The sequence below is a fragment of the Bombus vancouverensis genome, unplaced genomic scaffold (assembly GCF_051014615.1).
Source record: "Bombus vancouverensis nearcticus unplaced genomic scaffold, iyBomVanc1_principal scaffold0064, whole genome shotgun sequence".
Classification (NCBI taxonomy): domain Eukaryota; kingdom Metazoa; phylum Arthropoda; class Insecta; order Hymenoptera; family Apidae; genus Bombus; species Bombus vancouverensis.
This window is the reverse complement of record NW_027468955.1, coordinates 376123-392682: the sequence shown is the minus strand read 5'-3', so window position 1 is coordinate 392682 and position 16560 is coordinate 376123. Positions and strand designations below refer to the sequence as shown.

The window sequence follows — 16560 nt, the reverse complement described above, 5'->3', positions numbered from 1 at the left end:
TCTTCTTTTACTGAGGGAATTTCTTTAATTATTACTTGCTGGTTTCGAATGTACAAATCTGCATTCATCGTAGCTCCTGGCTTTTCATTCTGTCATCTTTCTATCGTTTTTATGTTGCAGTCTAAAGCTATGCCCTATAATTGACAGACTTATTGCGATTGTTTACCAATCAAACATAAAAGTTTTCTATGCCTTTCGCTCAATCGATCCTTTTCTTTATGAATGCACGTTTTCCATAATAGTTTTCCGTCCAGTATATACTTGGTTGTTTCCTGCTACGGTATTTCATTGTCGTTTAATTCTACTGGGGAACATATAGGACGGGTAACATTGATTTTAGTTCTCCGTGTTCTTAACCAGAGCTCTATTTCGTAAAGATGATGTTGTAATTCTTTTGAGGCTTCGTGGAGCATTTCGAAGGTAGCTGTTGTACTATTTCGTATTGTCGGGAAGACTGGCGTGTATACGATATATATGATACTGATTGAATAGAATAAAGTAATAGAAAGTAACAGAAATCGAGTGGTTCATTGTGTTTTGCCCTAGAATAATCTGTCCGAGAGGTACAATTTTATGAGAGGATAACATGATTCTGATTAACACAGCAGTGTACCACACTGTGTTACAATGCAATTGCAATTATTACAATCCAGCAGATTGGGAAGTAACCTATTCTGACCATCGCGTCAGAGATAACAGTCACAAGCATTGTTTTTCGAAAGTGTTGGATTTCGCCTGGGGAGAAGTATTTGATCGAATGATTTCAGCCGCCCATCTGCTCGATCTGTCAATCTGTCGTTTTCTTGGTGACTTCTTTAGTTTGCTGGTAGTTGAAACACTTTTGAAAGATGCTCGGTAAACATTTCCGCTTTTTCTATCTCAATCCTTGCCTAGTTTCCAATTTCCATTTTTGTCGGAGGAACAGGTTTCATAAGCTGTCTTATCTTTTTCTGGATTTCCATGATGAATGATCTGTGGTTGTATTAGGTGCGAGATTTTTCAGGAATTCATTGAACGAATCGTTTCGACTTCTTTGTAGCAGGTGTTTCATTTTTTTTGTGTGCTTGGTTTAGTCTCGTTCTATCATACAAGTGTTTGGTTTCTTGCCATCTTCTTCTTTTTTGAATTAACAACTCTCTTATTTCGTTCAAGCGATGAAGGTTTCTTACTTTTCGACGATGGAGTGGGTTTCCACACAACTGCCTGTATTGCGTGGATAAAATGATCTACAGCTCCATCTATTTGTCCTTCCGCTTTTAGTGACATTTCTTTTTCTGTCCCGTCTTCTGGAATTAATCAAAAGTTTTTTAGCATTATAGGTAGCATTACATAACGTAGGTGGCTTTTTCTTATACGTAATGCTTTTATTCGTGATAGTTGCCGATATTGCTGTATGTTTTGATTCCAGGACTAAGTATGATTAGACAGAGAAACTTTCTTGATTTATCGCTTTTGTGACGAAGAAATCTAGTACATCAGATCTTTCGTGGGTAGGGCAATATGTAAGTTCTCCAGTTGCAAGGATTTGTACGTGCAGCCTTTGTGTCGCTTACAGTAGATTGCTTCCTTGCGCGTTTATTACCCTTGCTCTTCGATAAGAGTGTTTAGCTGCATTAAACAAGTTTAAGTACATTTTCATTGATATTTTACGACGACTTTCTACGACTACGTTTGTAGTTTGTAGGTAAGCCTCCATAAAAGATCGTAACACATTGCGTTTAATAATATCTTTTATCATTATGCGGAACCTACATGTACATTATCACTGAGGTAACTGGCAGAGTATACTTTGTATCTCGGTATTTTACAATAACTGCGGTTTGTAAAATGCGTTTTGGAAATTAGCAGTATATCTGGACGTCCAGGATATGTTGAAAGACCACCGACACTTCGTAACGTTATTATACTTATACTTTTATTATACTATATACTATACTATACTATACTATATTATACTATATTATATTATACTATACGTTATACTTTTAGAAGAGTGCTCAAAATTCAGCATTATTGGAAATGGCTTTACCTGCTTTGCTTGCCCACTAATGAGATTTTCCATTTCTGACATCGTTATGGCGACCTTTTCGTTGTTGTGTTTTCTGCCATTGTTCAAGGTTTGTTCCTTAGAATGCCTTTTTTCTGTTCTGATGGATGTTTGGTGATACTCGAGTAGAATAGATTCATTTCCTTTATATCTGGTGTACTATTGGGTCGGTATGTGTCATATGGTATATATTTGTCGGGTTAGCGCTAGGAATAGGGTTGTGGGCGTCAACTGAATCTTCACGGGGATTAGCCATTGATACGGTACAACACAGGTGTAATTTATTACAATAATGTTACAGCCTTGACAATTAATCACGGCGATTAGGCACTCGCGACGCTAGTGATGATGGTCTCAGGTTCGATAACGAATCCGCGGTTAACGGGATGATAGATGAACGTTCTCACAAAATCTAAGTCTGACTCTTTGTTGGTAAAACGTGAAATAATTGCTGATCGTAAAGACGTTACTCTTTAGTCGACGGGATCGCGAGAGAGAATGAATTTCCGTCCCGATGATGCCACAGAGGAAAACTATATGAGGCGTGTCTAAGGGCACGGGATCATCGGATTCGTCGAGGATAGCCTTCGTTCAGAAAGTAAGGGAAATTGACGTTGCTGCTAATTGGTCAATCTCTATATCGGTGGTTAGAAAAAGATGCTAGCCGCCCTCGAGGAAAAGTTGCTAGTGGGAGACGCCGTTCGTTGAAAAAAATAGGTCTCCCCTATTTTCCCGTAGTTGGGACAAAGACTGTTTGTCTGTTTGAAGGACTTTAGTTAACTAAATCCTAAGATTTATAACGGCCCGTGGCATCTGGTAACCATCATACCCGAAGAATAGGATCTGCATGTGGCGAGGCACGGGACAGAAACCGTTGGAATGTTTACTGTCGCACGCCGTCACAAATATTTCTTTTAAGGAGATCTATGGAGTTACTCCTGTAGGGGATCGAATAATGAGACTACCAATATGTGTACTCGTTAGTGTATTTAAAACAGATCTTGTCGCGAAACGATATGTATACAGTCGTTTAGTCACAGTTTATACTAAATCGCTTGCGATCACGTTCGTTTATTGTAATCGTCAGAAGAAGGTCAAAAGATACAAATTCGTCTTGTTTTACGGTTACATGTAGCGGCGCCATTGTTTTGCTCGGAGTTCATAACTCCTTACAATACCTGTGACCTAACGGTCTTGATACTCCGAAGCAAAACAACAACATGGTTTGAAGCAAATTCTAACTCTTGTGCCGCTACATCACCCCCTACCAGTGATAACGTTTTATTGCTTTTGCAGAGAAAGTCCCCGTGTGTAATCTTTTGTGATGCCTAGCCGAAACCTGCCTGTAGCCAATCAGGAAAACGGACTCTTCGGCCTGACCGTGTAACATACCTATTACTAGTGTTTCCTTCGTTGTTGCTATTCACGTCGCTTTCATTGCGAGCGTTCATTTGTTCTAGTGGAATAAGTATGTTACAGGTTTCGGCGGTTCTCGCGTCGAGATCCTCTGATACTACAAATGCTCGCTTAAGCCGGTCGACGGAAACCGTTATATCACGATTGTTAACCTTGATGGTGTACATTTTCTCGCCTCTTCGCATTACTCTAAACGGTCCATCGTAAGACGGCTGTAAAGGGCCTCTAATTGCGTCGTGTCGCAAGAATACATAGGGAGAGGACTCCACTTCGCGGAAAGTGAATACTTTCTTTTCCCTGTGTTACGTCACAGGCTGAGGCGGGACTTTCTCCATTTGTTCCTTAAGCAGGGTTGCAAATTCCGTGGTAGCTCGCTGCTTAGTTGGTAGAAAAAACTCTGCCGGTAAACGTATGCCGGTATCGCATATCATCTCGGCCGCCGTTGCGTTTAGGTCCTCTTTTGTCGCAGTTCTAATTCCTAACAGCACAATTGGCAGAATCTCGACCCAGTTGCTCGTGTCGTGGCACCTGATCGCCGCTTTAAGCTATCTATGCAGGCGTTCTACCATCCCATTAGACGCAGGATGTTAGGCCGATGTGCGCAGGTGCGTGACGCCGAGCAACCGGCACAGCTCTTCGAACAGGTTCCGTTTCCCGATTTCCATGTGCACGGTGAGGTGCAATTTCTCGCGCGTTCCCCGTACGTCGCATGATAAAAGCATAAGCCACCCTGCCGTGACGGGCTTCGGGATCGCGAACGGCGACGGTTTTTCGCGCAGGGGCATGGTCGCCGGCGGCCCCCGATGGTCAACGCGCTTACCTGCGTCTGTATCTGCGTTATTTGTTCCTTCAGCGCGTTGATGGCGCCATAGCATCGTTTACTCCGCCGCCGTACGTTGTTGGATTGCCTCCTGCCGTGGTTCGGTCTGTACTGACCGCAACAACCTGTCCTAGTTCCGGGTGTATTTCGTAGATGCTGTCAGGCGATCGCGGTCAGAGTTTCGGGCCTCTTATCCTGGACGGCGGCTAGGACGTGTTGCACGTGCACCGGGAGTCGGCCTTCCCAGAGAGTCCGGATAAGTTCGTCTGATATTGCCGGGGTGGCGAGGCTTTTCAGATCCCGGTAGAATTGAGAAGGCGTCCTGTCGCCTATTTGTTCACTCTCGACTATTTTGCGTAGGCGTTGGGCGTCTGACTCGCCCAGCCTTTTGATAAGTTCGTTTTTAAGGAACACGTACTGCCCGCTCTCCGGTGGATTGGCTACGATGTCGCGGATGAGTCGCACATACGGTTTGTCTATGTTCGCGATGGCGGCATTATATTTGGCCTCCTCACTCGTAATCCGAGCGTGTTTGAACTGTGCCTCTAGCACGTTAAACCACAGCTCTACATCATCCGCCCAGAACGGTGGTATGCGAAGCTGGGCGTTTACCGCGTCCATGTTACCGAGCTCGTTTTTGTCGGTACTCGTCATCTCGGAAGCTCTAATACTCGCGATTACTTTATCACTTCCAATCACGTCGCGGTCACCAATTTGTAGGGGATCGAATAATGAGACTACCAATATGTGTATTCGTTAGTGTATTTAAAACAGATCTTGTCGCGAAACGATATCTATACAGTCGTTTAGTCACAGTTTATACTAAATCGCTTGCGACCACGTTCGTTTATTTATAATCGTCAGAAGAAGGTCAAAAGATACAAATTCGTCTTGTTTTACGGCTACATGTAGCGGCGCCATTGTTTCGCCCGGAGTTCATAAATCCTTACAATACCTGTGACCTAACGGTCTTGATACTCCGAAGCAAAACAACAACATGTTTTGAAGCAAATTCTAACTCTTGTGCCGCTACACTCCATACCTTTGTTAGACAAAGCGTTCATCCCTTGACCGCGGCTACGTTTGGCGATTGACTGTCCCCAAGCTCATTATAACAAATCTCGGACCATTACAATCGGATTGAATAACTACAATTGTTTAATTACAGCTACAGTAGACTCTACATTACAATGTTGCGGGATTATCCAAAATTCCAAAGGCTCCGGTGTTCTTTCATCTTCGACATATTATTAGTATTAATTAGTTTGATTGAAAGTGGTTGCAAGTGGTTGCAGTGGTTTGCAAAATAAATTGAGCACCAGTAGCATAAATAAAGCTTAAGCAGCAAAAAGGATTTGTATTCATTATACTACATTATATTACAATAAAGTATATAGATTCCAAAAAATATTACACAATCAATACTAAAATTTTTAGTTTTAATTATAAAATAAAAGTAATAGATACCTTTTCTTTTAAAACGTTAAATATTTTAGTGAATATCTCTTATGTTTAATAACGTATTTTAAACAATTTCACATGTTACGCATTATTTTCTGTAAATAATTTATTCCTATTTTTTACCGTTCTTCCATTAAACAGTTTCTTAATTCGTCCGTAGAATTTAGTATTTTTTATGGAAAGAATATTAAAAATATTAAAACAGAGAATTGAATTCCAAGACCTTAAGAACTGTATTTACCAAGTAAAATAAAAAACATTCAATCGATATTTAATTTTTTTGGGATTAATATCTTCGTTATTCAATAGAATTTTGTATTTTCGTTTTCCTTTATCGTAAATAAAGTTTGTGATGGTATATAAATAATGTTTATAAAGGTAGGTGATAAATGCACCTATGTATGTATGTGCATTAGATGATATAAAACAATGTAATTTGAAAGCATACATACATACCTCGATTAGTAATTTATATTTTCGAATAGGAAGAAGCTTGCTATGATCTTTCGATATTGCGTTTGATAATGTAATTGTACTGTATCATGGGGACGTAATATTAATTTAGTTATCGTTCTTATTGTTCGAGTTTCGTATTTACATTCGATATATTACGAAATATACTTAAATTACTTGAAAATATAAAATTGCAAAAAACCCTAGTTAAACTAGTTGAACCTAGGATTAAGTATAATTGTGAATATCGTTGATATTAATTTTTAAATCAACGATATCTGAGTTGTTGCAACCACCTTCGTAGACGCGTCTCCTCCTAACGAGGACAAACGTGAAGCGTTAGAAGTTCCCAGAAAGATTACGAAATTGCCCAGCTCGGAACTTCTGCAACTATATCGTTCTTAAATTACTTTTGAGATGCACAACACGTAGTCGGCTATTGAACGTGACAGAAAGCAAAAATCCTAGAGAAACCAATGATTATTGTAGCTAACACATGCCCTAAGATTTCTATTCAGAAGCAGCCTTCTTTCACGCTTTGCCAACAAAGATTTCACATATTTTCTTGCATGTTTTAAAACGCAACATATGTACATATAAATATTGAAATTTTGTTAAGAAAATTTTTTCTTATTATGTTATTATTAATGCCAGTCAATTTTTTTCAAAATCATTTTAGTATAAACGAAGCTACTTTTAGTTAAAAAAAATAAATTTTTAGACAAATTAAATACTTAAATACAATGATTAAACTTATATTATCTAAGCGAATCCTTTAATTTATGTCTCTGCAATAGCTAAATGTGTATTAGCTTCCATAGGCATTAGGCCACTTATAGAAAATAAAATAAATCTAAAAATTGTCAGCGACTTATTGAAACCTTCGTGATTATCTCATTTGAGTATTGACTTGTACAGTATTCGTATAGTCCATGTTATAATAAGAATTTCATAAATGCATTTGTTTTCATAAATTGATCCAATAATTTATCCAGTGATTATTGCTAAGTTCAAGTCTTAAAATTTTAGAGTCGTCAACACGCGCTGGCTTCTTGAAGACAAAATATCCCTTGCAGTGGCATTGGTATTACTTTATGTAAAAATCACAAGAGATGATAAACGTGATAAATCAATTTCTGTTGATTTTTTTGATTAAATGTTAAAGGTAATAGAGAAATAGATTTAAAAATAGTTGACAAACTTTGCAAAAAAGCAGATATTTCTAACATCATTCGATACTTTTAAAATGTTCAGAACTGTCGAAACAAGCATAAATTTAATCTAACAAGCAAATAAAAAGTATGTTATTTATTTTGAAATTGTTGTGCTCATAAGATTTTCCCTCAAGAAAAAGTAAAAAGTATGGCATACTTGCATTCAAAGATTTAATAGCTTTGATACAATGTTAAATTCCTATGTTAATAACGTGTAATTAGGAAGACAAACGATTTACAATGTTGACAAACTCTATTTTTCAGGCAAATATGTGTTTTAAAATTAAGATTTATGATACGGACATCGAAGATAGTGGACACCTATAAAGATTCGTTAAGGATCAATGTGTAAAAATCACTTTATGGATGCAGAAAATCTGGCTTCATATAACCTATCGGGATCTGGCGGCTACATTCTCGATATCGCTAAACGTGTCATGAACTATTGACACAGTCGCGCAATTCATCATATAATATGATAGCGTCATATAGCCATAAGTTAACACACCAGTTCTCATAGACACCTCTACACGTGTCGCTTTTTGCTCATTCTGCGATACAAGCAAATCTTTTTTATTGAGGCAAGTGGAATTTCCGTGAAAAGATTATCTCGAAGCAAGTTGTATGTTATTTATCATCAAACAATTATGATATAATACATAATTTTCTTAAATCGTTAGATTACACTTTTCTAAAAATAAATAAGATAGGGTTAGAAATCGCTGCTGTAAGTTTTGTAAATATACTGATATCCAAGTAAAATTTAACTTTGTTGTCGTTTAAAATTTTTGTTTATAAAAGTGAAAAACTTCCATTCTTACTTTTAAGGATATATGGACTAGTTTTTAAAGTTTGTAACAGAATGCTTCAAGAAGAGTAACGTACTTGGGAACATGAATAAATTGGTAGTTTCAGAACGATTCTGATGCAATTTTAATTGTAACGCAAAATTCTAACGAAGCGATAGAAAACGTGGTTTTTCCGTAATAGCTGCTAAGAGCAATTAAAAAGTAAGCAATCAAAAATCCTGTCTGTATTATGAACTGATATATCGAAATAGATATTAAATTAATTAAGCCAATTGAATTAACATTTTAGACAACTGACGCAAGAGTGCCTGCGTAGGTGCAGAATGTATACAGCCTTAGATCAATTGATGAGTCTACTTAATGCTTTACGACTTTACTGTATCACTTCCACCTATTATATGGCTGTACAGTCGCGAACAGATCTGCTCGTGTTCTGTTCACGAGTTGTTCGCCAGCTCCAGTGTAAACACAATGCTATTTTTGTGCATGATCAGTATACAGACAGCTCGCTGTCTGTTCTAGTCAAAGTAGACGTAGCATTGCTAAGGCTATGCAAGTATAAATTATCAAAAAGTATAATATCGTACAATTCATCTAATTATACGCGTTGTTGAGTTAATCCCTTGACGACGTAATAAAATGACGAAGAATTCAGGACGAACGACTTCAATTTGCTGTACTTACTACTATACTGATCAAAATTTACTGTATTTCTCGTAGTGGGTAGACAAAATTTATACTTTGAACATTTTATAAGGAATGAATGTTAGTTGTATTGCGAATGATGATATTCAAGTGTGACATTTATTTCTTACGAATCTAGAGGTCTCTATTACTAAAAGTGACCATTTATGTATACAAATTTCACATCAAAGTATTATATCTGAGGTGTCCGTGTTGTCTGTGATAATTGAGCTGCTGGCTGTAGATGTCGCCGATGGGGTACTGCTGATTTTCTTCCGTTTTTGATACGTAGAAGAAATATCGAACTCCGGTCGCCGGAATTTGAACCCGGGTCCCGAACATTCGTAACGTAAGGCGCTAACCACTGCGCTGCCGTCGTCCGACAGAAATTAGTGTCGAATGGCGGTATTTGTTGTCGAGTACCGCCACACATCAAAGTATACATCAAAAACACTTTCTTCTCAAATCGCTGGAGCGATTGCAATTAAACTGCGAGTACTTTATCGATAGTATTAAATAAATAGAGCGAACAGTTATCTTATTAATTTTTGTTTTACATTGTTATTTTTATCGATATAGAGAATTAATATGGAACGAAAGCGCGGGTAAACGGCGGGAGTAACTATGACCCTCTTAAGGCCTGTAAACAGCATGCCGCTGTTAAATGGTTGTGCTGTGGGCCCCTAGGAGTGTGATAGTTGCTCAGGGACAGGGAAGACTTCGGTCTCGTCTGCTCAAGTCGCACTCCTACCTCCCCGTGGTACCGCCGGTAACATGAACGCCGCGTCGGCGTGGGGAATGGTCCCCCGGACGCGGCGTCCATGGCTAAACGGAGTGCAGCGACGAAGGAGCGGAAGACTATATGAAATTAAATGAATAACGAATCGGCTTGCCAATCTAACGGTAATACCGCTTCTCGGCCCCGGAAGCGCTGTGGCGGATTTATTTGCTTCGGAGGGGACCATGGGTAATGAATTGGCGAGGCCCCCGGACATGATTCCTAAGATCATGGCGCCTTTGATGGGAGACAAGATTGCTTGTCCGATCTGTGAGAAAAGGCAAGTTCACCTTTGTTACGACCGTTCGCGGAGAGACGCGGTCGCTAGGAGAACGCGCCAGCGAGAGGCGTAAATTCTCGCTACGATTATGTTAATCGACGCCGCGAAATAGTCGTTCCCCTGATTCTTTGCTATATTAATATAGTATTATTTGTTATAGATCCAGATCACCGACCTCGGCCAGGGCTATCAAAATTCGCCTTTGTCATGGCCAATAACCAATATAATATTAACTACGATAGAAACTGTCATTGTTAATTTAACACTAGCTATCGCCGCTATAATACGAATGGCCTGTATACACATTAAATAAACTATAATAAATAACTTATTATTTTTAAATACACCTTCTCTTATTTATCTATACTTTCCTTTGTCTTACGATCTACGTCCACCTTGACCTACGCATTGTCACGTAAAATTCGTGATAAAAAAAGGAGGAGCTGAGCAATGGCTTAACTTGACTGTCCTTGAAATAAAGTAAAACCCCAGCGAAGACGTAAAATATTTATTGCGGGTAGCCGCAACCGCGGCTTCGACCTTTTTGCAATCCACTAGCGATAAAAAGTTCGCGTACAAGGTAAATAGCGGACAAAAGAACGATATAGAGCATAGAGTGTAGAGTATAGCAGCGTCGCAGAAAAAGAAAAATCAACAGCTTGGTCGGTCATTGCGCAGCAACAGATCAAGCAACGATAGAAATGATCATGGAAGTGCGTTTCTGATTCCCGGTCTCGACAATCGCACCGTTCACTCGACGATTGACCATAAATTGTTTCGCATTTTCTAGCGAACGGACACTTGAAACTACGTGCTTGTGGTACATTCGATAGCCAGGACAGAGGGATCATTCGTGAGCCTGTTTTCGTCCTGCGAGATGAGAAAATTATTAGAAATTCCCTGATGCAATTGTACGCGGTTTTATGCAACTTTGATTCTACGCGTGAACGATATTTAGCACAGAGGAGAAGGGTTAACATTTGCGCACTAATAGGTTCCCACGTAGCTAAAATGAAGCAAAAGTTGCGCGAAATTAACGGATGACAATTGAGAAATTTCTTGGATGATCTACGTTTATTACGGAATGGTTGGCTGCGAGAACCGATATCTAGTAGCATCTAAGTTGTGTGAGAGAGTTTCACGATAAAGGTACAGATCTCTGCCGATACTCTCTATCTGACTATCGTAGCAAATCTGCGTACTTTTGCAAGGTTCTCCAAATTAATACAAATTTTTAACTACCGTAAAATCGAGATATTATACTGTTAGGGAAGTGATACATTTACACTGTACATGAGAGTGTGTGTGTAAGGGTTAGAGGGCGTCAAGGACTCAGTGGAGACAAAAGACTGTTGCCAGATGTTAGAAGAATCTAGGCTAGTCGGTTGGCAACCAGCGTGCGTGCAAGACGTTCTTAGAGAGGAATATAGGTGTATAACTGTTGTATGGAAATATAGCCAATAATTTGTATTCCCAAATCCTCGAATTTCCTTAACATGGTAGCAGAGCGTGGTTACTGGTTTTGCAAGATATTTAGTGCGTGGTTACGATCTTGCGAGTGAGTTTTCAGTAAAGAAAAAAAACTTTCAGAAAAAAAATATACTTCGAGCACGTAGGAACGCTTGAGTAAGAAAAGAAAAAAAAGGAATCAATTAAAATGGAGAGATCGGAAATCATGATACCTATATTCGATGGTGAGGATTATGGAATGTGGAAGCAAAGAATCACGATGTTTCTCAAATATAAGGAATGCGAGGTTGTTACAACTAGAATGATGAACGAAAGAGACGATGAAGACTGGGACAAAAAGGATTTGAAGGCGATTAATATAATTTATAGTGCAATATCGAACAGACAATTGGAGTATGTTAGGGAAGGAAAAACGGCGTATGATATAATAAAAAGGTTCGATGAAATGTACTTGAAAGAGTCGACGGCACTGCAGATCGTATGCAGAAGGAGATTGGAAAACATAAGACTGGAGAGCTACAGTGATTCAGCATCATTCTTTAACGATTTTGAGAAATTAATCAATGAATTAAAAAGTGCGGGCGCACAAGTAAGTGAGAGGGAAAAGCTGAATTACATGCTGAATACGTTACCCGAAGAATACAGCTACATGGCGGACATAATAGACGCATTGAAAGAAGAGGATCAAACGGTAGCGTATGTAAAAAATAAAATAGAGGTAGCAGAGAAGAAAAATAAATCCAATCGAGGAGAAAGGCAAACCAACGCCTTTTCTGCAAAAAAGGAAGGATGCTTCAGATGTGGAAGATTAGGACACTTTGCGAGAGAGTGTTAAAATGGCGTCCAAGCGGGAAGCAGTAACGGCTATTGGCATGGGCCAACACGTGGTCGAAACAGAGGAAGAGGGAACAAAGGCAATACGAGCAGAGGACGTGGAAACTTTCATCGTCAATCAACAACCGGCACGGGCGAGCATGGAAACTCAAGAGCAGGCATATGGATAGCAACGGCGCACGCAGCAAACAGCAGTGAGACGAATGAGATAAGTAAGAACGAAATAGTGTGGCTATTAGATAGCGGTTGTACTGATCACATAATTAATGATATAAATTATTTCGATAAATCTATCGACCTAAAAGAACCGGTAAATATATATTTAGGCGATAATAGACCGATAAAAGCGACAAAAGTTGGGAATGTTATAAGTTATTTCGAAGCATTCGGAAAACAAAATGAAATAAATATGAGGAAAGTATTTTACGCGAAAGAAATGTCCGCAAATTTGATTAGTTTAGGTAAACTAACAGACAATAAGAATACGGTTATTTCCAAAGGAAATATTGCGAAAATAATAGATGAGGATAATAAACTTACAGCTGTAGCGTTCAAAGAAAATGGGACATATAGAATAAAAAGTATATTGAAAGGGAAGAAGCACTTAGTAAACAGCGCCGAACGTAGTGGTATGAGTAAAAAGGAAAGATGGCATAGGATGCTAGGACACGTAAATTTTAAATATTTAGAGATTTTGGGTAAAGAGCAGCTAGTAACTGGCATACCGAATGAATTTGAAAAGGAACTTTTGAAATGTAGGGTGTGTATAGAAAGCAAAATGCATAACTTACCTTTCAAAAATAATCGAACTAAGGCTAGGGAAATAATGGAAATTATTCATACGGACGTATGTGGTCCCTTTAAGACCACCGGATTCAACGGAGAAAAATATTTCATTTCATTTATCGATGATTATAGTAAAATAGCTAGGATCTATTGTATAAAATCAAAAGATGAGGTCTTTGATTCTTTCGTACAGTTCGTAAATGAAGCCGAAAATTTAACGGGCAAGAGGTTAAAAATATTAAGATGCGATAATGGTAAAGAATATTTAAATAATCGAATTTATAAATTTGCTAGGGATAAAGGTATAAGAATAAATAATTGCCCAACATACGTACATGAATTAAACGGGACAGCGGAAAGGTATAATAGAACAGTGATGGACATGGCGCGTTGCTTGTTAGCGGAAGCGAAAGTACATAAAAGGTACTGGCCGGAAATAGTTTGTACAGTGGCATACTTGAAAAATCGAATATTAGCGAATACTATAGAAAGAAAGACACCTTTTGAAATATTCTTCGGGAGAAAACCAAGTGTTAAAAATCTACATCTATATGGAAGTAAAGTTTTTGTAAGAAGGCCAGAACAAAAAAGAGTTTCCAAATGGGACAAGAAGGCAGATATGGGAATTCTATTAGGATATAGTGAAGTAGGATACAGAGTCTTATTAGGTGGGAAAATAACAATAGCTAGACATGTAGAGGTCATAGAGACAGACACTAAATGTATCGGTTTTGAGGAAAATTCATTAGAGGCAGATAGAAATGATAGCGAAGATAACTATTCATTGGATGGTATGGATAAGGAAGAGTTAGAAGGTAGGAAAGATGAAAATAATAGTAGTATTGAAAGCTCAAACACTCCTAGGAGATCTACACGTATTAAGAAAACTCCAGTAAGGTATCCAGAAAAGGAAAATATTTGCGAGATTCATGCAAATTATTGTAAAGTAGATATCCCTCGTACATTTGAGGAGGCGATTTGTTGCGAAAATAATGAAGTTTGGAAACAGGCTATGGATAAGGAAATAGAATGTCTCTATAAGAATAAAACTTGGAAATTGGTAGAAAGGGTAAAAGGCAAAGAAGTATTAGATGTAAAATGGGTTTACACGAAAAAATCAGAGGACAGGTATAAGGCTAGATTAGTGGTAAGGGGATTTCAACAAAGAAACGTAGCCGATGACATATATTCTCCAGCGGCGAGTAATCAGACCTTTAAGATATTGCTATCATATTGTTGTCAAAATGGATTAATAATTGAGCAAATGGATGTAGAAACTGCCTTTTTAAATGGTGAAGTAACCTCGGAGGTATATGTAAATCAACCAAAGGGATATGCGGACGGAACGAATAGAGTTTGTAAATTATCGAAAGCGCTTTATGGGTTAAAAGAAAGTCCGAGGGACTGGTATGAGTGTTTTGATAAGTATGTGACGAGATTAGGTTTTAAAAAGAACAATATAGAGCTGTGCCTATATACTTATGGAGAGGGAGAAAATGTTGTTTATTTGTTAATATACGTAGACGATTTGTTGATTTGTAGTAAAAACAAAGGGAAGATACAAAGTGTAAAAAAAAATTATTAACTGATAAATTTGAAATGAAAGATTTAGGTGAAGTAAAAGAATATCTTGGAATAAATATAGAGTATGATTATTTAAAAAATGAAATGAGATTAAGCCAAAAGAAATACATAGAATAATTAGCAAACAAATATAAATTACATAACAGCAAATTGTACTGTACACCTATGGAGACCAACTTAAAAATTGAAAAAGCTGAGATAAATAGAGAGGACATTGGATACAAGAATTTAATTGGCGCATTGCTGTATATTAGTGTAAATACCAGACCCGATATAAGTTATAGTGTGAATTATCTGAGTAGATTTCAAGATTGTTGTAACGAGACACATTTTAAATATGCCTTGCGAACATTGAAATATTTGTACCGGACTAGAGATTTAGGGCTACATTATAAAAGAAATGAAAAATGCGAAACGATAGATTGTTATGTGGACGCTGATTGGGCAGGAGATCATATAGATAGGAAATCGACTTCTGGGTATGTAATTAGATTGTATGGAAATGTAATTGGATGGAAGTCTAAAAAACAAAGGTGTGTGACAAAAGCCTCGACGTATGCAGAGTATGTAGCTCTATCGGAAGCGGTGAGCGAAGTAATGACTATCAGAGAACTAATGAAAATCTTCGATGTAAATGTAGACGATAACCCTGTAAAAATCTATGAGGATAACTCTGGAGTAATGAGTATAGCAAAATACGGAACTTTTACAAAAAATTCTAAACACATCGAAGTTCATTACCACTACGTTCACGAGTACGTAAAGGAAAATAAGATAAACATAATAAAAGTAAGTACAGAAGAAAACACTGCGGATATTTTTACGAAGGCACTGTGTAGAGAGAAATTTGAAAGGTTTAGGTCATGGATGAATGTAAAATAAGAGAAATATAAAGAAAGCGATAAATGTTAAATATTTTGTTAATTCGATAAGTATGTAAATAAAATTAAGTGTACAGTATAAATGTAAGGAGGCGTGTTAGGGAAGTGATACATTTACACTGTACATGAGAGTGTGTGTGTAAGGGTTAGAGGGCGTCAAGGACTCAGTGGAGACAAAAGACTGTTGCCAGATGTTAGAAGAATCTAGGCTAGTCGGTTGGCAACCAGCGTGCGTGCAAGACGTTCTTAGAGAGGAATATAGGTGTATAACTGTTGTATGGAAATATAGCCAATAATTTGTATTCCCAAATCCTCGAATTTCCTTAACATATACGTCGTAAAGCAAAGATAAGGAGAGTGGCGATGACCTCGGAAACGCGAAAAATATCTCAGAAGATAGAATTTTGATGGCGCGAGGGACAAATGTTCGTGATGGTTTTCCCAATAGCGATTCTGATTCCCCCTTGACGTGTCTGCTCGGCGCCAGTTCCGGCATCGTGACAACCACCGTAAGACCTAGAACGCCCTTACAGCCTCCTTTACATCGTATATGCTCTTCTCGCTGTTGATGAAAATCCTATTTGTTAAATTAGACGTTTTCTCGCTTTTAAACAAAGTAAACCGCGTTTCTCACAGATGATCGGCAGATGGCAATGATGCGATATAGTGCAACAGAGTGAAATTTTACGCGCGTGAATCGAGCAGGATTATAATGTAACAGGAGCACAACAAAGTGGAAACTTGTAATGAAAAAGGAAGAACATACTGCCAAAGAAACTCATTTTCTCCATTTTCTTTCGTAGAATTATATTTCACTTGCGAGTATTATAGCATGTCTGCTTTTGATACAAAAGTCATAAAAGGTTTACGTATCTGCACGTATATTTACGCTGTATGAACAACACTTGAGTATTACACGCATACATTATCGACAAATAGATCCACGTTCGAGATAAGAGTTCCTCGTTGATTCTTTCTCATGGTATAAATAACGAGAAATTATCAGGAAGTATGTAATAACGTTACAGTAAAACTACTTGTAC

At 38.0% G+C, this 16560-nt stretch overlaps 1 long non-coding RNA gene across 3 annotated transcripts; it reads left to right on the top strand.

Moving 5' to 3' along the window:
- The first annotated feature begins 1057 nt into the window (after positions 1–1057).
- On the top strand, positions 1058–10304 carry LOC143304920 (uncharacterized). Of its 3 annotated transcripts, none has more exons than XR_013061590.1 (3): positions 1058–2117; positions 7227–9962; positions 10123–10304. It is a non-coding gene; the product is annotated as an uncharacterized LOC143304920 (long non-coding RNA). The 3 variants fall into 3 exon arrangements; XR_013061591.1 differs by lacking the exon at positions 1058–2117 and having other exon boundaries at positions 5904–7362; positions 7676–9962; XR_013061589.1 differs by lacking the exon at positions 1058–2117 and having other exon boundaries at positions 5859–9962.
- Positions 10305–16560: the final 6256 nt, after the last annotated feature.